Source organism: Pinus tabuliformis, chromosome 6 (genome assembly GCF_031772625.1).
Source record: "Pinus tabuliformis cultivar Carrire ecotype Pingquan chromosome 6, CPIR1, whole genome shotgun sequence".
Lineage (NCBI taxonomy): Eukaryota > Viridiplantae > Streptophyta > Pinopsida > Pinales > Pinaceae > Pinus > Pinus tabuliformis.
The window spans coordinates 940,769,001-940,795,039 of NC_142292.1; positions in this window are offsets into that span (position 1 = coordinate 940,769,001).

Genomic DNA, 26,039 nt, shown 5'->3' on the forward strand with positions numbered 1-26,039 from the left:
AGAAAAATGCCAGAGTTGAATCCTATGTCTAAACAAGAAGAAAACATTGAATCAATGGAAATCACTGACATTGAAACAATGGGGAAAAGAAGAAAAGACATAGCTGCTTTAGGAGTGACACAACAAACATCAACCTCCAACACTCAAATGATTGAGAAACAACTAAGTATTGAGGTTTCCTCCTTCACAAGGCCAACAAATAAAGAAAGGGACATTAAACACAGGTGGAAGGAAATAAAAGACCCTGCCACAATAACCCTATGTCCCACTCCATTAAACCCGCACTTATATTTAATCTCGACTTTATGTATTAATTAATTATAATTATTTGTAATTAAACCACCAAGCCCCACAAATCCCAGTCCCTTTTCCCTTCGTGTAGATTGGCCACGCGACTCTCATCCAAACTCCCACCCCAGATCCGTTGGTGGACATCCATATCACACACATTCACCATCTGATTGTTAGCAGCCTGAGAGCATGCGAGAGTCGCGGTTCTTCGTGGGCGCCTTTCCACTATGTGGCCGCCCCATGCTAGATAATGTGCTCGCAAGGAAATACCGCCTGCCTTCTAAAAGCGGTGTGATGGCCCAAAAACCATCCATTGCCCATTTGTAAATTTTGCGCCAAAATATATCCATTGCCAGTTAAGGATGGAGAAGCCCCGTTTTATCCTTTTCACTTGTTTTCACTATGAATGTCACTCAGGACATTCTACGACACCTTGAACCTATGGAAACAAAATTGACCATCATCTACTGCCCGAAGAAGCTCTGCACACACAGTTCGAGTACCCAGTGCACAACTGAAGCCACCGTACCCTCTGATATTGAAACTAGTTTCCAACCCATACCACCAAATTCCATGTTCTTGGGAAAACCAAAACAACTCTTTAAATTTGAAAGTGCACATTGAAATTAAAAAATTAATTAATTGAAATTAATTAATATTTGCCTAAATTGAAGGGTAATTCACTTATATACCCAAAACCCCTCTTTTGCAAACTATAATTACCCTCTCACTGAGCCAGAGCTCCCAAACCTTACTTCTGCAACAATTACTGGCCTAATTCATACCTTTATTTGTAAATATGGCTTCCCAGACCTCTCTAGACGTGAGACACCTGTCAACCCCTCACCTAGACATCGACCATTTGGCATTAGCAGACAGAGATTTTGAAATAAAGGACACTGCTTCACCAGCTTACCTGCTGAAGATCCACAGCTGGAGTAAGGATATATTCCTTAACTAAAACGATGAAATCTACCTTTGGGAATCCAATTTACCCAAGTATTTATTCCCAAAAGTTCACCCATTCCCTGATATAATACATTTCTATCATGCCTATTATATTCCTAGCTAGAGAGCTATTATTGCCCCTAACTAGTACCTTTTATTCACCATCACTATAGAATCCGTCAACCAAATGTTGTAGGTCCAACCAAGCCCTAATGACACCCCATTGTCTATTGGTAACTTGCTAGAACTTTATGTAAAATCAAACCTGGCTAAAATAGCACAAATTTTCCAAACCTTCATCATAGAAGACCGACATACTCCCATAAACATTCCACCTTATACTACCACCATTTTTTAGAGAGAGGCAAACAAATAATTACCATGCTCTCTTGCATCCTACAATATACCTCAGATAATCATGTTGATGAGGTTATCCTGAAATTTCTCTCCATCTTCACCCCAGGAAAGCCTCATGCTATCATGTACAACTATACACAATTCTTTACAGATAGGATGCATGAACAGTTTATGGGACTGCCAACTGAAAGAGTTTTCAAGTACTCTTCAGTGTTATTTCACATGTTTTTGTATTATCAAGCAGATAAATTCCCTGTCAGCATCCAGAAGTTGGATACCAAGGGGAAGGAAAGGTAAGTTATTTATTAGACACCTTTGATCTAGAAATAGTCCACAACATTCACCTATCAGAACTTCATCGACTCATTTGTCCATCCAGTCATGAACATGCTAACCAGTAGCCCTTAGCCTAGAATCAGCCAAGAAATAAAATAGGTGTTATAGGTTGTTAAGAACAAAAAGGTGGGAGACTGGTATCTGTACCGGAACCACACCGAAATCAGAGTTTATGGATGCCAAATTTCCCCTTATAAACTACTCAAATACCTCCCTATGAGGATATTTCCACTTGAGTATTTTAGGCAGATCATTAATTCAGATGAGGTAAACTCCTAGCAGCTAGGAAGAAGACCCAATTTAAAATGAAAAACCAATTGGGCCCCTTCATATGTAATAATAGAGAAGCTAGACCTGAGGCTGACAAAATATTGCAGGACATGAAATTCAGGAACAGCCTCATGTGGCAGTATGAACCTCATGGGGTCATAGATATGTTAAGACTCAACGGAAAATTTTTACCTTTCATCCACCATCCAAGACCTGATATTGATGAGTTTTCCAACCAATCAGAATGCTTGTAAAACACATTGATATATATGGATAGCACAACAGTGGATGTAGAGAACACACTCATTGATGTTACAAAGAAAATTGACCAGAGTTCTTTCCTGTAGGTTCTAAAACTAGGGGAAACAATGAATAATCCTCTTGTTTTATAGACCCCAGCAAATGAGGAGAGGAATCCAAAAAGAAATACAGTGGAGGATTATAGTTCTACAATGGACACCATAGATGAGTACTTTGAACTCATAAAAAGGCCCAAGTTGAATCCTATGTCTGAACAGGAAGAAAACATTGAATCAGTGGAAAACACTGACACTAAAACAATGGGGAAAAGAAGAAAAGACATAGTTGCTTCAGGAGAGACACAACAACCATAAACCTCCAACACTCAAATGATTGAGAGATAGCTAAGTTTCAAGGTTTCCTCCTTCACTAGGCCAATAGATAAAGAAAATGACATTAAAGATGGGTGGAAGGAAATAAAAGACCTTTCCACAATAACCGTAGGTCCCACTCCATTAAACCTGCACTTATATTTAATCCCAACTTTATGTATTAATTAATTACAATTATTTGTAATTAAACCACCGAGACCCGTAAATCCCAGTCCCTCTTCCCTTAGTGCAGCTTGACCACATCATTGTCATCCAATCTCTCACCCCTAGATCTGTAGGTGCGCATCCATATCGCGCACATTCACTGTCTGATTGTTAGCAGCCCAAGAGCACACTAGAGTTGTAGTTTTCCCTGGGAACTATTCCGCTACATGGCAGCCCCAGGCTAGATAATGTGCTTGCAAGGAAATACCACCTACCCTCCAAAAGTGGTGCTATGGCCCAAAAAACCACCTCCCCATTAAGACCAAAAACCATCCATTGGTCATTTGTAAATTCTACGCAAAAATGTATTCGTTGCCAGATAAAAGGCCAGAGAAGCCACATTTTACTCTTTTCACTCATTTATACTGTGAATGCCACTCAAGCCATTCTGAAACACCCTGAACCTCTGCAACCAAAATTGACCATTGTCTACTGCTCAAAGAAGCTCTGGACACGAAATTAGAGCACCTAGTGGATAGCTGAAGCCATCATACTCTCTCGTTTCACCATTGAAACTAGTTTGTAACCCATACCACCAAATTCCAAGTATTCCTGGGAAAACAAGAACGACTCTTTAAATTTGAAAGCGTACAGTGAAATTAAAATATTAATTAATTGAAATTAATTAACAATTGCCTAAATTGAAGAGTAATTCACTTATATACCCAAAACCCCTCTTTTTCAAACTATAATTACCCTCTCACTAAACCAGAGCTTCCAAACCTTACTTTTGCAGCAATTACAGGCCTAATTCATACCTCTATTTCTAAATATGGCTTCCGAGACCTCTCTAGATGTGAGACCCCTGTCAACCCCTCACCTGGACATCGACCATTTGGCATTAGCAAACAGGGATTTTCAAATAAAGGACACTGCTTCACCAACCTACCTCCTGAAGCTCCACTACTGGAGTAAGGATAGATTCCTTAACCGAAACGATGCCATCTACCTTTGGGAATCCAATTTACCCAAGTATTTATTCCCAAAAGTTCACCCATTCCTTGATATAATACATTTCTATCATGCCTACTATATTCCTAGTTAGAGAGCTATTGTTTCCCCTAACTAGCAGCTTTTATTCACCACCACTGTAGAATTCATAAACCAAATGTTGTAGGTCCAGCCAAGCCCTAATGAGACCCCATTATCTATTGGTGACTTGCTAGACCTTTATGTAAAATCATACCTTGCTAAAATAGCACAAATTTTCCAACCCTTCATCATAGAATACCACCATACTCCCACAGATAGTCCACCTTATGCTGCCACCATTTTTCAGAGAGAGGCAGACAGATAATTACCATGCTCTCTTGCATCCTAGGATATGCCTTAGATGAGCATGTGGATGAGGTTATCCTGACCTTTCTCTCCATCTTCACCCCAAGAAAGCCTCATGCTATCACGTACAACTATGCACAGTTCATTACAGATAGGATGCATGAACAGTTCATGAGACTGCCAACTGAAAGAGTTTTCAAGTAGTCTCTAGTGTTATTTCACATGTTTTTGTATTATCAAGCATATAAATTCCCTGTCAACATCCAGAACATGGATACCAAGGCCAAGGAGAGGTAAGTTATTTATTGGACACCTTTGATCCAGAAATACTCCACAACATTCACCTATCAGGACTTCATCGACTCATTCATCCATCCAGTCATGAACATGCTGACCAGTACCCCTCAACCTAGAACCAGCCAAGAAATAAAATGGGTGTTATAGGTTGTTAAGAACAACAAGGTGGGAGACTAGTATTTGTACCAAAACCACACCGAAATCAAAGTTTATGGATGCCAAATTTCCCCTTATAAACTGCCCAAATACCTCCTTATGAGGAAATTTCCCTTGAGTATTTTAAGCAGATCATTAATTCAGATGAGGTAAACTTCCTAGCAGCTAGGAAGAAGACCCAATTTAAAATGAAAACCCAATTGGGCCCTTCATATGTAATAAAAGAGAAGCTGGACCTCAGGCTGACAAAATGCTACAAGACATGAAATTCATGAACAACTTCATGTGACAGTATGACCCTCATGGGGTCATAATTAAGTTAAGACTCAACGGAAAATTAGGACCTCTCATCCACCATCCATGACCTGATATTGATGAGTTTTCCAACCAATCAGAATGGTTGGAAAACACATTGATATATATGGATAGCATAGTAGTGGATGTAGAGAACACACTAATTGATGTTGAAAATAAAATTGACCAGAGTTCCTTCCTGTAGGTTCCAAAACTAGGGGAACCAATGAATAATCCTACTTTTTTACAGACCCCAGCAAATGAGGAGAGGAATCCAAAAAGAAATAGGGAGGAGGGTTCTAGTTCTTCCATGGAGACCATATATGAGTACTTTGAACTTAGAAAAAGGCCAAAGTTGAATCTTGTGTCTGAACAGGAAGAAAACATTGAATCAGTGGAAATCACTGACACTGAAACAATGGGGAAAAGAAGAAAATACGTAGTTGCTTCAGGAGAGACACAAAAACCATCAACCTCCAACACTCAAATGATTGAGAGACAACTAATTGTTGAGGTTTCCTTCTTCACTAGGCCAACAGATAAAGAAAAGGACATTGAAGACAGGTGGAAGGAAATAAAAATGAGAAATGAGAAGATAAAGGTGGAAACATATGCCCAATACTTCAAGCGCACATTAGCCAACCAGAGCAGGTCGATGTCATCTTTTGACGTCAAAGTATGAAAGATGCAGGTCTCATTCATGAGGCCAAATATCCAATAGCCTAAGACCTCAGCTAATTACAGGAAAACCGATTTTGAGGTACTGGCCAGGAATGTTCATCCCATTGACCATATTGAATTTCATAAATAGGCTAGAGAAATTTACTCTAGCCTAACACGAAAGGTCATGGATGCACACAGGCTATATGGTTAGCTGGACAATATCGCAACCCAATATTAATTGGAAAAGGCCTCCTCACGGACCAAAGACAACAGGATCAAGTCATTAGAGGTCTTGGTCATTGAGTTGGGCCATGATCCAAGTGACACTAAAGCTGTTTAAAAATTGATCAAGAAGAAGAATGAGGATATAGCAGCTCTCAAGAAACAACTAAAACTACCTCATTCGGAACACCCACAAACAAAAGAGGTATTGGAGAGATAAATAAATCATAAGGAGATGATGAACCTGGTGCTTCAGTTGAATGATTAGTTGAAGGAAATGGAGAAGGAATTAGATAGCTTGATACATGTAAAACAATTTATCCTAGAGAATGCCCCTAACACTGTTATCCCAATAGTAACCATTGTAGTACCTTCCACTTTGGCAGCATCCTTAGCTCCTATAGTTCCAATGGCTACAACACTGCCAACTTCTACACCGTCTACATCAGGAACATGGTCTACAGGTGATGATGCAAACAAGTTGGTCAAGGCAATGGAAGACATGTCCATTCAGACTAATGAAATGAACAAGCTTAAGGAGAAGGTGACCAATCTGGAAACTTAATACAAGCTTGCCTAAATTATGCACAAGGAATAAGTGCAGAAAGAAACCAAGATGAACAAAAGAATAAAAATATTGGAGAAGGAACTTACATTGAATGAACCCCTTGGACAGGCTAAGGAAAAATTGTAGGCCAATATCATTGACTATGCCAATGATATTTTGGCATCCATCCAAGTAATTTTTGAGCAAATTTATTTGATAAAATAGGATACAGAAGCCATACAGAGAGTAGAAGCAAAACTTAGAGGCATGCCAGAGGAAGCTACAAGGACCATTCACTTCCTCAACTCCAAAAACAAGTATGAGTTGCAGGAATTAGAGATACCTAATAGAACAGGTACAATTTTGGAAGTGAAAAGTGTCCTCCCCAAGAGGAATTTAATGTTAAACTTGGAAGACAAGTGCCAAACCATGCAACTGGCCATTGACATATTCATGGTCAAATTTGAAATTTTGAGCCAGAAGGGTTTATCGAATCCATTGGTAATAAATGATAAGTTTATGACATAGGAAGACTACAATAGAAAAAATAGAGAAGTATCCAGAGATCAAGTGAATACTTCATCCATGAAGGGCATACCTACTGACAAGGACTTGTACCAAACTTTTGAGAATTTTTTTTACCTTCAGCGTGAGGTAAAACACTTTTTTTGTGAATAAGCCTACTTTTACCAAGTATACAGAGGTAGATGAGATTTTCAAGAACATGATCAATATCCAATTACCAGATGCCGAAACATGGGAAAAATTAAATGACTTACTGTAGACAGTCAAAAGGTAAAAATTTACAGTAAGAGAAAAGGAACAGTGAACGGATAATGATAGGTCAACCAGGTCAAAGTATATCAGGTGAAAGTGTATTAGTTGAAAGGCTAGAGTAAATAGGAAATCAAATGTGAAGACCAGCTAGAAAAGCAGAGACTAAAAGGAAAAATATCAAATATTAAAGACAACACATCCTAATAAACATGGACAGCGAACAACAGTTCAATAGTTGTCTCTATCTTCTTGCATGAAAATTTTTCTTTCTCCCAGACTAGTTCCCAAGACAGTTTGGTATATTTTGTAAATTATTTTTGTATAAATACTTCATAATTTGAAGTATTGAGGGTCGATTTCTATACATTTGTATAGTTATTTTGATATTAAATCCAAGGGTTATTGTACAAATTTTCAAGTCAGCAGAATGGAGCAAGTAATAAAGAGATTGCATTACAAGATTCATGGGTTAAGCTATTACAATGAAGTATTTTCTTTGAAAATTTGTTATTCTCTTATGTTTTTCACAAACTTAAATGTTATCTAAAGTTGAATGAATTAACTGGAAATTTATCTCAAAATTTGTTTAAGTACACTCTGTTTTCAGCAAGTAATCATTTACATGTTTTCTTCTGATATCCGGATCTGAGAATCCTTAATTTCTCTCCCATCCCAGTCGACCTATTTCACTTTCTTCATAATCCAGCCTAATGAACCCTTAATTGCTCTTTGGATCTGATTGAGAACCACTTCACCATCCAGCCTTGAGATCTAAAGTAACTTTGTTATCTTGCCCTGTAGACACTACTTTTGGAACTTGATCTAGACCTGTTTGCCTAACATTTGACCCCATAGCCCAATGGTAAGACATGCCCTTTTTTCATCTAAGTAAGTAATCCCACCACCAAATCTAAATCAAAACCCAAGAAGAATTATAACTAGCCTAAAATCAAATAACTAAACAAGGTTAAATAAAAAAGAGAGAGCCCTCTTTGAGATTAGGAAGCTAGATCCTAATCTCCAAAGTTGGTTTTTGGTTACCTCTAATCATTTCTTTCTCGAATTATCTAAATAAATATTGGAGTGATAACACCAACCAAGGCTTCTAGGACTAGTAACTCAACCCAAGTTGTTACATGGATTCTATAACGTTTGTCCAACCAGGGCTTCCAAGAACTAGTAACTCAACCCAAGTTAAAGGAATCATGAGAATCAACTAGAAAACAAAGAAATAAACCCACAACACCATGTCTATCTAGGAAATGGAAAGTCTATGTAAATACAAAGTAAATCCAGCCAATCCACCATTGCAATGACAAATCGTGACCAAAAAATCACATGCATGTGTCATGCATGCCAAAAATAGTGAGGAAAACATACATGCAACTCGGTAGCTACTAGCAAAACCTGTTGTAGCTGCTGATCATGATGTCCTCTTATGCCTTCTTGCTCTTCCTTTTCCTTCTTGCTCCAATTCCAAGGATTTTTCACTCCTCCAAGAGTACTACAAAAAACTTGTTTCCAAGAGTATGAGAGAGAGAATAGAAGAGAGCTCCACCAAAACCTGTGAAAATATTGTCAACTGATCCTTAGAAGCGTTTTTGTCAATAAGGCCTCTATTTTCTTCATTTTCCATTATTTTCCTTCATTTTACTGCTCACATGCAACCTGCGACCTTTCTCCTTTCATTTCTCCTAAATTCCTTTATTTTCATAAATAAATGTGCCAAAAATGTCATTTTGCCTTTCCAAAGGCTTTTCCTTTGATAAATTCATTTAGCCATAATAACCAAAATGAACACCCACTAGGATGTCTTCCCACAATTCAACTTGGAATACGTGTCCCATGACCGTGGTTATATATATATTTTTACATGTATTTTTAACCAGGGTTGTTACAGTACCCTCCCCTTTGGGGAACACCGTCTTAAGTGTTCAATGACACCTACAAACCAGTAAACCACTTAAAATAATACATACTACCTATGGAGCTTTATAATACAACTCGTTGTAGTATTTATAATGACCACTGCTAAAGATATGCCAATCATACCATTTACTATAGCTTTATAACGCAACTCATTACAATATTTAAAATAATAACCACATACACTTGTACACATTTTCTTCAACCAACAAATATCCAGACTGACTATGGATGTTTATAAATCCAGCTCGATATAGTATTTACAATGATATACACATATGCACATTTTCTCATCCAACAAATAAATGGATACTACGGTTGTATCAATCAACAAGGGAACCAATAGGCTCACACCTTCACCCTCAAGAGTAATGTCAGGATTCACCTCCTTCCTAGGAAGTCTGGAATCCACTGTGAAAGTCAAAGCTGCATCTAATTTCTGAAACTACAATCTTCCACCACTTGTCCTCTCATCAACAATTTTTGGCTCGTTGTTGTAGGGTGCACTCCCCACGTGCATTTGATTCCATTTGGAAATTTCAATGAGTAAAAAAAATCCATCCCTGACCTTCCCTTCTATGCTACACAATCCATTGGGAAATCTGATTGTAGGTTTTAACCCCATACAAAAATTAATAAACAATGCGAGAGAATAACAAATAAAACACATATACATAGAGATTTTCCCCTACATCCCAAAACTGGGACTACCAACCTGATTTTTCATTATGTTCCTTTCAATGTTACAATACATATTTATATATGTCGAAGCATCCAATACCATAGACTGAAAAACACCGCATCCAGAACCATGGACCGAAAACCATCGCGTCCAAAACCATGTGCGAAAAATCATGCACAAAACCATAGGTAGGTTTGCCCAACCTAATATAGGGTCCAAAAAAAAAAATTTCTAGGGCGCTGCCCCAGACCCCTCAAACCCCCTGTGATTCCCCCTGCTATGTGATCGGCGTAAGGAAGGGGGGGTGGGTGGTTCTACGCCCCTTCTAACCCCCCGGTCAACTGCACATTCTAGTTGTGGAAAGAATATAACACAACCCAACATTCTCACACTTGTTGTTTTCTTTCCATAGGGGGCCACAACAGAGCTTAGTCATTTATCCAGCCCTACAACACCCATTGTTTCTCTACACCAAGAGAACTTCTCAGAGCTCACAGATTTTGTCAATGCATTTGTATAATCTTCAAAGTGTCCACCTTTACCAGCAACACCTTTTTGTCTTCTATCATATCCCTCACAAAATGATACTACACATCAAAGTGCTTTGTCTTTGAATGATATGCAGGGTTCTTTCCCAAGAAAATTTCACTTTGGTTGTCATAGTCTATCCTTATAGCTCCCTACACTAACCCCATATTTGAACATGATCTCTGCAACCAAACTACTTCCTTGCTTGCATGATTGGCTGCCATGTATTCTACTTCTGTAGTTGATAATGCCACTACATATTATTTCTTACTCATCCAACTAATTGCACCTCCAAATAGGTTAAACACATACCCACTTGTAGATCTTCTTTGATCGATTTCTCCAGCCCAGTCTGCATCAACAAAGCCATGAATATCCAACACTCCATCCAATCCTGATCTTCCATGGTAGCACAAACCATAATCACTAGTGCGACGCAAATACTTGAGAACCTGCTTCATTGCTATCTAATGCTCCTTCCCTGGCGTTGACATAAACCTGCTGAATACTCCCATTGCATGTGCAATGTCTGGTCTAGTACAGACCATCGCATACATCAGGCTACCGACTGCACTTGCATATGGAACACGGGACATTTACTCTTCCTCTTATTATGTCTTATGACACTGTTCAACAGATAACTTTACACCCACAGGAATAGGAACCTTCACCGGTTTACTATCCTGCATATTAAACCTATGCAGTATTGTCTCAACATACTTCCTTTGGTTTAACCAGAGCTTCCTCTTTGTTTGCTCTCTTTTAATTTCCATGCCAAAAATATATTTTGTTGCACCAAGATATTTCATGTCGAATTTGGAGGACAAATGGGTCTTCAAATCCTGGATAAGTTCTTTTTCATTTCCAACCAGCAACATATCATCCACATACAAGACCAGATAAATAACACGGTCACCAATTAATTTAAAATACACACAGTGATCTGCGTTGCTTCTGGTGAAGCCAAGTTCCCGTATAAATGTATCAAATTTCTGATACCACATCCTTGGTGACTCTTTCAACCCATACAGAGACATATTTAACTTGCATACCAGTTCTTTCTTACCCTTCCCCACAAAGGCTTCAGGTTTCTTCATGTATATCTCCTCTTCCAGATCCCCATGAAGAAATTTTGTCTTCACATCCATCTGTTCTACCTCAAAATCAAAAGCAACAACAACAGATAAAAGTAATCTAATAGAAGTTACCTTGGAAACAGAGAAAACATATCACCAGAATCAATTCCCAACACCTAGGAATAACCTTTTGATACCAATCGAGATTTGTATTTCTCCACCTTTCCTTATGCATTTGTCTTCTTTTTGAACACCCGTTTTGCTGCCAATGAGTTTCCTTCCAGCCGGCAACTCCACCAGATCCCAAACCTCATTTTTTGTGCAAATATGCCATTTCATCAACCATGGCCTCTTTCTAGAGTTTTCCGTCCTCTGAATCTATCGCTTCCTTCACAGTTCGGGGATCATCATCAGTAATAGATAAAGAAAAATTTGAACATAAAGCAGATGGACTATACCTTTTTGGCTGCCTTATTTCTCGATTTAATCTTCTCACACCCGGAGTTTGTGGCTCTTCATCTTCTAATTCCTCCTTTGATGTAGAGTCTGATTCTTCCTCCTTTAGCTCAAACTCTATATTCTCAGGTTCCTTTGGTTGGAATTCATGTTTAATAACATCTTCCACCTCTCTGAACACCAAATCTCAGCTATACACAACCTTCCTTGTTACTGGGTTCCAAAGCTTATAGCCCTTTAAACCATCCTTATACCCATGCACTTTTCAAATTTACTATCCAACTTGGTTTTTTTCTCCTTTGGAACATGTACATATGCATCACATCCAAATACCCTCAGATGTGAAAGCGAAGATTTATTACTAGTCCATACCTCTTGTGGATTCTTATCCTCCAATGCTGATGAAGGTGATCCGTTGACCAGGTAACATGCAGTCTCCACCACCTCTGCCCAAAATTCTTGCCCTAACCTAACACCACTGAGCATGCTTCTTGCCCTTTCCATCAACGTATTGTTCATTTTTTCTGCAACTCCATTTTACTGAGGTGTATATGGAGTAGTCTTTTGCCATGCTATGCCACACTTCTTACAGAATTCTTCTAATTGCTTACTACAAAACTCTCCACCATTATCTTTCCTCGGCACCTTTATCTTCTTCTGTATCTCGTTTTCCATTGGAGCCTTAAATTCTTTAAACCTGTCAAAGACTTCAGATTTCTTCTTAAGGAACTATATCCATGTATTTATTGAGAAGTCATCTATAAATGATACATAGTACACAAACTTACCCATTAATGGAACCTTCACAGGTCCAAACACATCACTATGCACAAGCTCTAATATTTGTTTCACCCTCTTACCACCAGAGGGGAAACTCACCCGATTCTGCTTCCAGTATACACAATTTTCACAGAAATCAAAATCTAGAGAGCTATTACTCATACCTTCTACCATAACTTTACCATAAAGTATTGAAAGGCCCTTATGTCCAAGCCTTCGATGCCACAACATCGCCTCTCTCCAGAGACCACTAGATTTTCTGCTCCACTTTCAGGAACCACAGAACTGTTGCACCCATCAACAACAATGCTGCCTTGCAGTTTGTATAGAGTTCCAATTCGAACTCCCCACATCAATACCAGTGCCCCCCAAACCATCTTGCAGGTATCCTTCTCGAACACTATTTTTACACCTGCATCATCCATCTTGCTTACAAAACTCAGGTTTCTAGCTAATACACGAATATACAGAACACCCAGAAGTGTCCTAACCCTTCCACCTTGCAATTCAAACTTTACTTTTCCACAACCAACGATTCTAGCCTTCCTATCATCCACCAACAATACATCGTCACCATCATATTTCTCGTACTCACAGAATCACTCTCTATGGGGAGTGAAGTGAAACGATGCACCTGAGTCAATCAACCATGCCTCATGATCTACATGTGTACTTGAAGAAGCCAACTACACATCCCCACCTTCATCTTAGGTGGCTTTCGCTTCTGCAGAAGTAGAATCATCAGATCCCTCTCCTTTATCATGAGCTTTAGATTTACATTTGTAGTTCCCTTCCTTTCCGCATTTCCAACACACCACCTTTACAGGTTTTCCTGGATATTTAGATCTCCTCCTAGATTTAGATCTCCCATTCGATGACTTATTTTTCTTTTTGTTCTGGGACTGTCCTCGTACAGACAAGGCATCGCCATTCTGGCTCTCCATATTTTTTCGTCTCATCTCCTCCATCAGCAAGGATGAGACTATTTCATCAAACTACAAGGCAGTTGCATTGCTACCTATTGTAATAACCAGACTATCCCACAAATCAAGTAGAGAACACAACAAATTGATGCACTTATCTTCATCTAAAATTTTAATATCAACCTACAATAACTGACTTACCTTAGTATTAAATGTGCTCATATGCTCTGTCACTGAGTCTCCACCTTTCATCCTTAGGTTATACATCTTTTTCCGTAGGAACAGTTTATTCACCAGAGACATAGATTGGTAAAAATTCCCTAGCTTGTCCCACAAAGCGTTCGTTGTAGCTTCCCCTAATACATTCAACAATACTGAATCTAAGACACACAATCGTGTTGTGCTCTCTGTCTTCTGATCCAACTTCTTACATTCTTGATCGAACACTCCCGTTGGTTTAGTACCTGGATATACTGCAACCCACTGATCTTTATCCACCAATAGATCCTCCATATTGAGTTTCTACAACTCAAAACTCCGACCATTAAATTTCATGATCTCTATCTTTCCAGTGCTTGCAATCTTCTTTCACCAACAGAATCGATCTCGTATATCTCCCACGGAACAGGGTCTACCATAGGCCCGAGAGAAACCCCTTAGCATCAAACACGTCCCCTTGAAGCCAAAACAACTCTGATACCAAATGTAGGTTTTAACCCCTTACAAAAATTACTTGCATACGAATTATAAAACACAAAAAATAAACAATGCTAGATCATAACACATAAAACACATATAGACAAAGATTTTCCCCTGGATCCCAAAACCGGGACTACCAGCTTAATTTTTCATTATGTTCCTTTCAATATTACAATACATATTTATACATGCTGAAGCATCCAATACCATGGACCGAAAAACCACTGCATCCAAAGCCATGGATCGAAAACTATCGTGTCCAAAACCATGTGCAAAAAATCATGCACAAAACCATAGGAAGGTCCACCCAACCTAATATAGGGTCGAAAAACAAAATTTTCTGGGGCGTTGCCCCGAACCCTATAGAGTGGGGTTACCTGCACCCCTAAAACCCCCTATGACTTCCCCCACTATGCGATCAGTGCAACGAAGGGAGGCATTTTGCACCCCTTCTAACCCCTGATTAACTATGTGGGCTAGTCGTGGAAAGAATATAACACAACCCAACACCAATCACCCCCTTTTGTTGAGTCACTCACCTTCCAAGTTCCCCGACATCCCTTATCCCGAGTGATCCATCCCTTAGCAAGGCTTCCTTGCATCGAAAGGTAAAAAAACCAAGGCATATACCTACCTCAAAACCATCATATTGGTAATAGAATGCTCATGGGAATCAATGGACACTATTGGCTACCAGTGTCCCACAATGCCCTTGCCCCTGAAGGCTTTAACATCATATTGCTTCTTGTTTTAATTTCTTTTGCTACTATTGCTAATGCTTGCTATCAGTTTCGACCACCCAACTAGGCATTTCATGCTTTCTTGTACCAAGAACATAATTTCCATTAGATTCAAAATAAATTGAAATAACTTCAAAGCATACCTCATTGGTGATCCATTAATAAGGTAAATTTGCAATTCTCTTCGCTTCGTGTCAGAACAATTCAAACTAGCATCTTTGACCAAATCATCATGTAGAAACATATCACATCACGTTAGTTCAGAACACAACCATCATAGATCAAAATCATAAATCACATGTAACCATCATAAAGAAGAATCATAGATCACATGTAATCATCATAGACCAGAATCATAAATCACATGCATAATAAAACTTAAATAAAATATTGATAACTATCATTTAATCAATCATTATCTTCTCCCTTTGTCTGTATTTTGTATGCACTCTTGATCAGCTACCACACTTGACAAACACCAAGTGCCTTCTCATTAACCATGTTCACATACACATAGTGTGCACCACACGCACACAACCACACATGGTATACAACACCGTGAAATACATGGACCTACACCTGACATACAACACATACACCTACACCTAGTGTACAACACAACACAATGCATATGCCTACATCTAGTGTACACCACCACACCATACATACACTTACACACGATGTACAACAAAAAATATGCACATTTCATGATACCACGACTATGCAATGCACATACATAGTACTGCATGCCCACAACACAACATGTATGAGATGCCCACAATACCACATATATACCAATACCATATGTATAACATGTATACAGTACCACCTGTACACATCACCACCTACACAATGTGTGCACAACATAACATGTACATGACACCACTTGTATAATGTGTACACAAAGCCATGTGTGCACCACCTCACCTATATAATGTGTACACAATACCACATGTACACAACACCACATGCATGACATGTACACGAAACCACATGTACGCAGTGCCACATGCACATAACACCACCTATACACAACACCACATGTACAACATGTACATAACACCACGTACACACAACACCATATGTCCATAGCACCTCATGTACAACATGCACGCAACACCACATGTACATATCATTGCATATCCAACATGTACATAGCATCATATGTACACAACACTTCATATCGAACATGCACACATCACCATATGTGAACCATTCCTCATATCCATCATGCACATGATACAATAAGTATACAACACTGGATATGTGACATGCACATAGCACCATCTATATCTAGCACTCCATAAGCAATGTACAAACAACACCATACATACAATAGGAAAACAACATCATATGTAAAAATACTACAAATATCACATGTACAAATCACCATAGGTACAATCGCTAAATATACAACATGCACAACATATACACAACAGTAGTATCGTACATCAAAAAACACACTAACTCTACTAGGCAACCTTGCTTATAATGTCTCTCCACCATCCATGCTTATCGTAGCATGTCACATATCTCGCTGCTTTCATTTAGTTGGTGTATCCCTCAGAGTTACCTGTCATAACATAAACATAGGCATAACACAAGCATACAATATCAATTCATGTCCACATGATATTGACCTAATATATTTTTCATGACTACTCTCCCCACTTGATTCCCCATAAGACCAGGAACGTCATCATTCCACTCACTTGCATAGGCAATCATTCCTCCAGAAAAATGATCCTTGACAACCCTGTCAAACAATTACATAGATACATAGATACATATACATAAATATTAGCATAAAACAATCATGATATTTCCAAATAATGGCATACATACATATGTATGTAAACATCAACATAATCATGATCATAACATAATTACCAGACAGCATAAGTTCAAGGTTAGGAGAAGTCCCTTTCTCTATGCACACCATGCATAACATTGAGAACAACCTTTCACAACATAGCCAAGGCATATAATTCCTTAGATCCATTTATTCCACCTTTCCTTTTACCTTTCCCAAGGCTCTACTTCCATTATCCATTTACACCAATGGATCGAACCAATCCAATAGATTGTCATATTATTACATTCAACTACCCTTACTCATGCATTGAGCTTCATTGTGTCTTACATTACCTACTAGGTTTCTTTCAACTCTCCCTAAGCTCCATTAACTTTCATCTTTCCCAACCAATTCCCAAGGCTCTCAAGACATAAAATGCGAGAAAATTGAAAACAAGAAGGAAACCATGAAAACTATTAACAATACGACACTGCGAACAAAGTGGTATGTCCATACACTAGACATAAAAAAATATGCAAATCAAGCACAAAAAAAGCACAAATAATCAAAATCACAAGACTCTCAACAGACGCCATGACTCAATCCCCATAGTTCCTAATGCTTCCAAAGGAAAAACTCAACCTAAGCCTTCTTCAGAATTTCATGGCAGTCTCTTTTCTATGCAATCCCCTGCATCATATTTCCATAAACACATTACTATTAGTCAATAACTAAACATAACAATACACTAGTTACCTTACCTTGTTGTGCCAAGCACGTTGCTTGCAACTGAACACATCCATGCCATCTCTCAAGTGACTCTGATCCTTTGACGAATCTAGCCATAGCTAGAACCAATTGTTATACCTGTCAAATACATATTTATGAATATAACACATATCCACATTATGTAAGTCAAATTCAAGGTTAATAAGGCTTCATGTACGCAAAGCACTCATTTGTTTGGAATTGCGGTTTGTAAAAATAGCTAAAGGAATTTCCACCCAATTCCTTTCTTTTACCTTTTCCTTACTATAATTGCGTCTTACTAGGCACTATCACATCACCCAAATTTTAGTTATATAAACACATCAACTATTACCTTGTCATGCTAATACCAAGCATGTCACTCTGCAACTACTCACACATGTTAGTCTCACATTCCAAAGATCAAGATGTCATGTATATTAATTGGAAATAAACCTTTACCAAGTCTAAAAACCATTTCATACTCAACAATCAACTCACATTCATATGTCATAATACATACTACTACAACTATCACCTATCTAAACTTAAGTACATATTTGTTGTCTCATCACATATGTATTAGTACAATCATATTAAAACAAGATCATTTCAACAAGAAATATTATCAAAACATACTCATATCATTCAAGTAATCAAACATTTAGACAACATATAGATGACATAATAAACAACAAATGCTCAAACACCAAATAAAAAACATAGTAAAACATTCAAACACAAACTAGATGACATAAGAAAACTCATACCTTAATGTATCTCGTAGGAGGCTATCTTGTATGGACAATCAATATAGATTAGCATGATATAACATCACGACATATCAACTCAAACATAAATAAGGTCATGATATCCATAATAGTCACTAGCTAACATGTTCACATTATAAACTCATAAACAATCATTATTCATACATAATAATCACATCTTCACGGTCAATCTAGATTAGTATGAGATAATATTACATCATATTAACTCATACCTAAATCTCATATCCCTAACCATTTTCATAGACAAATCCTACTTAATATGATACGTATAACATCAATATCTTAAAGAAATAATTCTAATCATCAAGTCACTAGCATATAACAACAACAAGTTATCCTATAATAAACTCTACAATAACATATAACACAATCATCAAGTTATCTAAGATAAAGCAACAATAGCAATGCATACAACCACAGGTTACTATCATTCATGACTATATGACACACGTGCATATGACTACACTAATAAACTAGCATTTATCATACATGTAACCATAACAAGAATAAAATGACAAGTATACAAGTAACCATAATTCTCATAACAACCATTAACCACATACTTGCATGCCCACCATACAAACATGTATGACGATCTTCTATTACCCCAAAGTATAATGTTACAATCTCGCTCTGGTGTTCTACATATCCTGCTCTATCTCATCGAACACATCAACATCATAACAACCAACAACATCATGATGGCCTAAAATGCATACAATTACCTCACAATGCATGTTTGACCTATTATACATGCATAACTATAACCACGACAATGCATGCATAACAACATATAGGCACCAAAATGCATATACAACCATACACTCATGCCAACACATCCGACAACAACACCATCAACCTTCACATGGTGACATCACTACAACCATGATCAACACCATCCAAATGCAACAAGCACATGGACGACAAGCATAAGGAACACATAGGAAACTAACACGAATACATGACCAACACACATTCCATCCAGTCTGATGGGTGAAATTGGCTCAGATACCACTCTGTAACACCCTCCTCACACATCTACCCATGTAACTATCTAACCGGGGTAAACATGTGACGAGAATTTACTATGATATGATTTGACCCCCTAAGTGACCTTAAGGAAGTGGAATCAATGGAAACACACCATATAGACCTTCCACATCAGCAACGGGACTCCAAAGAACCATTCCAACCTCTCATGTAATAAATGCCTAGATCCCACTACATTTTTGAACCATAAAACTCCTAAACGCTCCCTTGATATGGACAAGCATGCATCCATGAGGCTCCAAACATTCCCAAAACATGCGTATGCTTGCATCCAGGTACTTTTCTACCTAATGGTGTGCCTGCGTCTCTGAGATTTGAGCCACTTTTTCAGGGCCAAAGCCCACGTCACTACCTAGAGCTCAATGACACCTTCATAACAGAAAGATAATAATAGAACAATGATACAAATGCAATTACTTAATAAGGACTCTACTGCACCCCTACTAGCCATGACATACATTTCATTAAACATGTCACAAATATGTACTCTATAGGATTAAACAATAGATCTGAGCATAGGGGTCTTCTACTCATCTAAGAATAGCTAAGAAGCATTGATGCCTCAACACATTAGCTCCAGCTTCATCCATTAGGCCATTGATATATTGTTCATTCATTTACAAGTAAAAACTCGATGAGAACCATACATAGCCACTGTCATAATATGTGCATAACCAACATAATAGCAACATAAATACCAAGGAAACAATAAACATGTAATCCACATATAAACAAATATAATACTCATGAAATAACAAGTATAAATTAGCTCATATTAATAATGAAAAGGCCAACCAGTTGTGGGACTTCCACAAACCAACTGAGTGTAGACATGGCTGACCAAAATCTCCCTTCAACTAGTCACCCTTGTGCCATATTCTAATCATGAATGTGGGATCTCATAAGACACATCAATCAAAACCATCTAGGGCTTCCATATGCCAAACCACCTCAACCCATCAAACAATGATTCCACCTCATAGTCAAACATTAAAAAACCATCATTAGATTTGTCTCTGCTCATGCCTTCCAGGGCTCTAGAGCATTAGTTCCAATCGAGGCTTCCAGGACAAGTAACTCAACCCATAGTTATCTTCAGGTTCCTAGAGTGTTTTTCCAACCAGGGCTTCCAGGACTAGTAACTCAACCCACCAAGGGCTTCTAGAGTGTTTTTCCAACCAAGGCTTCCAGCACTAGTAACTCAACCCAAGTTGTTAGAGGGCTTCAAGATCGTTTGCCCAACCATAGATTTCAGCAACTAGTAACTCAACCAAAGATAAAGGAAACATGAGAACCAACTAGAAAACAAAGAACTAAACACACAACAACCACGGCTATCAAGGAAATGGCAAGGCTAGGCAACTCAACTGTCAATCCAGCCAATCCTCCATGCCAATGATAGATCATGACTAGGAAAGCACATGCATGTGTCATGCATGCCAAAATTAGTGAGGAAAAAATACATGCAACTCAGTATCTACAAGAAAAACCCATTAGAGTTGTTGATATCGATGTCCTCTTGTGCCTTCCTTCTCTTCCTTTGCCTTCTTGCTCCAATTCCAAGGATTCTACACTCCTCCAAGAGTGCAACAAAAAACTTTAAGTGTCCAAGAGTATGAGAGAGAGAGATAATAGAAGAGAGTTCCACCAAAACTTGTCAAAAGTTGGCCAACTAATCCTCATAAACCTTTTTATCAATGATGCCTCTATTTTCTTCATTTTCCTTTATTTTCCTTCATTTTCCTCCCCACATGCAACCTATGACCTTTCACCTTCATTTTCCCCTAATTTCATTTATTTTCATAAACAAATGTGCCAAACATGTCATTTTGCCTTTCCAAAGCCTTTGTCATTCTCTTTGCCAAATTCCTTTAGCCATAATAACTATTATGAACACCCACTATGACTTTCTACCCACCATTAATCTTGGAATATTTGTCCCATGACTATAGTCTTATATATTTTTACATGGATTTTTAACCAAGCTTGTTACAAAGAGAATCAATGTTATTAAAAGCACAACAACCAACTTTCAATGGTTGTCCCCCAACATAATGTGATTTCTCTTGAAACAAGTAAACTTAAAATCCCAAGCAAGTAGCCACCTATTCCTTGGAATCCATGTTCCTTACTCAACCCACCTTTTTTGTAAAAATATTTTCATTGAATTTCATGAGAGAAACATGGTTGTGGCTGTCACAATTTAGTCATGGGTGTTACAACTACAATTATGTGGTTTGATTCTAGTGAGGGAACCATGCTTAATATCTTTTATTTTATTTTATGAAATATTTCATATCACTCTCAGTTTATAGATAATGAGTTTCAATGATGGTATACTGTTAGGTCATAACAAGTGAATTTCAATTATGGTATAGCTATGTGCACATTGGAGTTATTACTTGAATGGAGATAATGATGCTATGGAAAAAGAGGCATGGGTGCATGGGAGGTTGATCTCAGTATACTTCAAGGTTTAGACTCAACTTGCAACTTGATTTTTACATTATTTTGAATGGTATCAAGGTGGTGTTTTCAAATCCTAAATAGGGAAAAGAGAAAACAATTAAATTTTTCATCCTAATTTTGGGTATATGGTGATCGTCTAGTGATGTCAAGGATCAAATCATTCATGACTTGGTCCTTGATGATCCCTGTAATTAACTTGTTCCACTATCATTCTTAACCAAACAATGACATGGACCATGAACTCTATTGTGTATTCTATGTCATCCCAGGCGAGACTATGTTCCTATTAAAGATGGAATATGTCAATCAACCTCTATTTGAGATGTTGTTAGAGGATGCATAGAAATAATATGGTTTCAAATTTGTGCGCCCTCCCACTCTACCATGGGATGTCTCTACCATTCATAGGATTTAAGAGACCATGGTTACATATTGCGGCAGTGAGGATTCTCAAAGGGAATGATGTACACTTGTGATTTCCAATGTCATGGCCTTGAACATTCTTAACTAAGTGGTAGTGTATTGAGGATATTCTAGAGACCATTAATACAAATTGTGGTAGTGAGCCTTCTCAAAGGGAGTGATCTCCGCTTGGGATTTCCATTGGCAAGGCTATGAACATTCTCAGCTAAATGGTAGTGTGTTAAGAATTTGAAAGGAAAACTAAAAGATGACAGATAAATTTCCTTATTACTACCCATGTGAGATTTGTTCTGATGCCTTTTTATAGCATCTTAGAATCCTCTTTAAAAACTTGAATATTTTATGATTGTACTTGAGCGAGGGAGGGAGAGATAGATATATATGGAGAGAGACAACATGCGTGTTTGGGGGGTGATATAGAGAGACAAATAAGGAGAGATGAAGGGAGAATATTTCTTGCACAGGATGCACTAATTTGAGTCTAGATGATGACTTATAATCCTATTTTATTGATTGCACTATATGCATTGATTTCAGTGTAGATGTTGATTTATAATTATATTTGATTGTTTGTACTAGATGCATTGATTTGTGTAGATTATTATTTCTAATCCTATTTTATTGCTTTCTCTAGATGCATTGATTTTAGTGTAGATGGTGATTTCTAATCCTATTTGATTACTCGCACTAAATGCATTGATTTCAGTGTAGATGTTGATTTCTAATTATATTTTGATTTCTTGCACTAGATGCATTGATTTCGGTGTAGATGGTGATTTCTAATATTATTTGATTCCTTGCATTAGATTCATTAATTTCAATGTAGATGTTGTTTTCTAATCCTATTTGATTGCTCGCATTAGATGGATTGGATGTTGTTAATCTTAACACTGTAAATTATTAAAATTATTTTTCAAGAATAGATGGAGGGGAGAGAGAGGGAATAATATTTCTTGCACTAGATGCATTGATTTCAGTGTAGATGTTGATTTCTAATCTTTTTCGATTGCTTGCACTAGATGCATTTATTTCAGTGTAGATTTGAATTTCTAGTCCTATTTGATTGCTTTCACTCAATTCATTGATTTTATTGTAGATTTTGACTTCTAATCTCTTTTGATTTCTTGCATTAGATACATTGATTTCAATGTAGATGTTGTTTTCTAATCTTATTTGATTTCTTGCATTATACGCATTAGATGTTGTTAATATTGACATTGTAGATTATTAAGAAAAATATTTTCATGATATATAGTAATACTTAAAAGGACAATATTAAGAATTAATTAGCTCTCAAAGGTTATGATACATAAAATCAAAATGAAATAGATGTGCAGAATGTAGAATCAATGCTCCTACAAAGTGTAAATTAATCCTTGATAAGATCACATCCCTTGTACATCTCCAACCAATTACTAATAGACAGTTGCATATATTCAAAATATATTTAAAATTACATATATTCATAATTACTAATAGATAATTGCATATAATAATGTATTCATAATATTTATAAGAGGAAAAGATATACTTATAAACATTTAAAAAAAATATTCATGGAGATGTGATAATTGTTTGGAAAAACAAATAATATAAATATTTTATAATTCTAGCCACTCGTTAAAAAAATAAAATAAAAATACATTATTTATTGACTTTTCTCAATAGATTATAGATAAAAAATCATCAAAATATTATTGAAGGAAATAAATCATTTCAAACATTAGGAAAGAAAAAAAAATATTTCAAGAGTAATCTTGACGCAATAAATTATTAAAACTACTCTTCGATATATATTTAGTAATATCTGGAGGGACACTATTGAGAACTAATTAGTTGCGATACCTAAAATTAAATAGATGTGCAATATCAATCCTCCTGCAAACTATTGACAAAATTGTCTCCTTTCTTCATCACCCACTAATTACGAATAGACAATTACATACACCTAAAATATAACCCAACAATTGTAACATTCAAAAACATTATCATCCAAATCCAAATACATAAACACACAAACCTCTCAAAGCATCAAACAAAGATGTACAAACCATTCAAGACAAGCAACACAGACTAAATTAAAGAAGAGAATAAGATGGTCATGCCAAGCAAAGAAAACATAAAGTGTATTTTGATGTTAACCTCAAACATATACATAATAATGATAATCTAAAAATGTGACATTATTGCCCTCAACTGGAACCAACTTAGATCCATGTAACACCGAATCTATCATCCGCCGAAAAGGATCAAATCCATCGAAGCGCAAACCTTTCCTCAAGTTCTACACTCCAAAAAAATTTGCATCTTGAGAGATTTGATCCCTCTCAATGCATGACAAATCTAATATTAGATAAATCTATATTAATGAAATTACCAAACCCATACTTATGTCATTTCTTACTACAGTTATAAGAGTTAGCTAAAACAAAGTCTATAGTCATAATACATTTTCTTTACACACTTGACAAATGTAATCCCAAAAAAACAAAAGATAGGTATTTTTTTGCATTAAATAGTTGTGTTATAAGGTAGTGATTTCTTATAGAGATTTTCTGGGTAAAATATATGCAAATAAACTTTGCTTTCGTGAAGCATTTATGTGTAAATATTTGTGACTAGGCAAGGATGGTCATCCGTCCAACCATTGCTATTATGGATTTATTTTTGGCATAAAATCGCCTCATTGATGTACCTTTTCCTAGTGAAGAATTATTATTACGACTTTAATTTTTGCATAAAGTCACCAAATTTGGCTATACCTTTTCATATTGTTTTTATTGATTGAATTGAGATGCAAGAAGGTTGCTTATTAAGTAAATTTCATATTGTTTTTATTGATTGAATTGAGGTGCGAAAAGATTGATTATTAAGAAAATTAAAAAATATATATATAATAATGCTCTATTTTTTATTTATTTATTGTAAGTTAACATCTCAATAAGTGGTTATTTAAGCAGTAAGTTATCATCTCACTAAGTGGACTATCATTCCAAGTAGCCACATCCATGAAATTCTCAATAACGTATATTAAAATGGCACACTAAGTTGCAAGTAGGTTTAGCCTTCATTTACTTTTATTTCAAATGTAATTGTAATTACATTGATAATTTAATTTAATTTCTAAATAAGTTTTTAGAATTTTAATTCAATTATTAATAATTATGAAATAAATATTTTATATATATTTAAATTATTATGAAGTAAATATTTTATGTAATATTTAAATTAATTAAATCATTAATTAATACACTAATAAATTAATTAAAATATTAATTTATTAACGATTAGTTTATTATGTAATAATTACTTACTACATAATTAATATGTATATTAACATATTAATATAATATTACTATAACATTTACATAATATTAACAAAAATTTAAGATAATATTAATGAGACATTAATAATATATTCATCTACACATTTATAATGTCTTCATGGTAAATTAATCTATACATTAACACATGTTAGTTATGGTTGACTATTATTGACATGGTATTGTAGCTGCTACAATACTCTCCAAAATTTTAGCTCACACTCAATTTCAAAATTTTCCTTGGTATTCTACAGTGTTGTCTCAAACATTAAAGCTTATCTCATGAGCTTTCTTGTAGTGCTTTGTTCTCTTTTGGATGTTGGGGTCACTATCATATTTTGGCATGTTTTGTTGTCGTG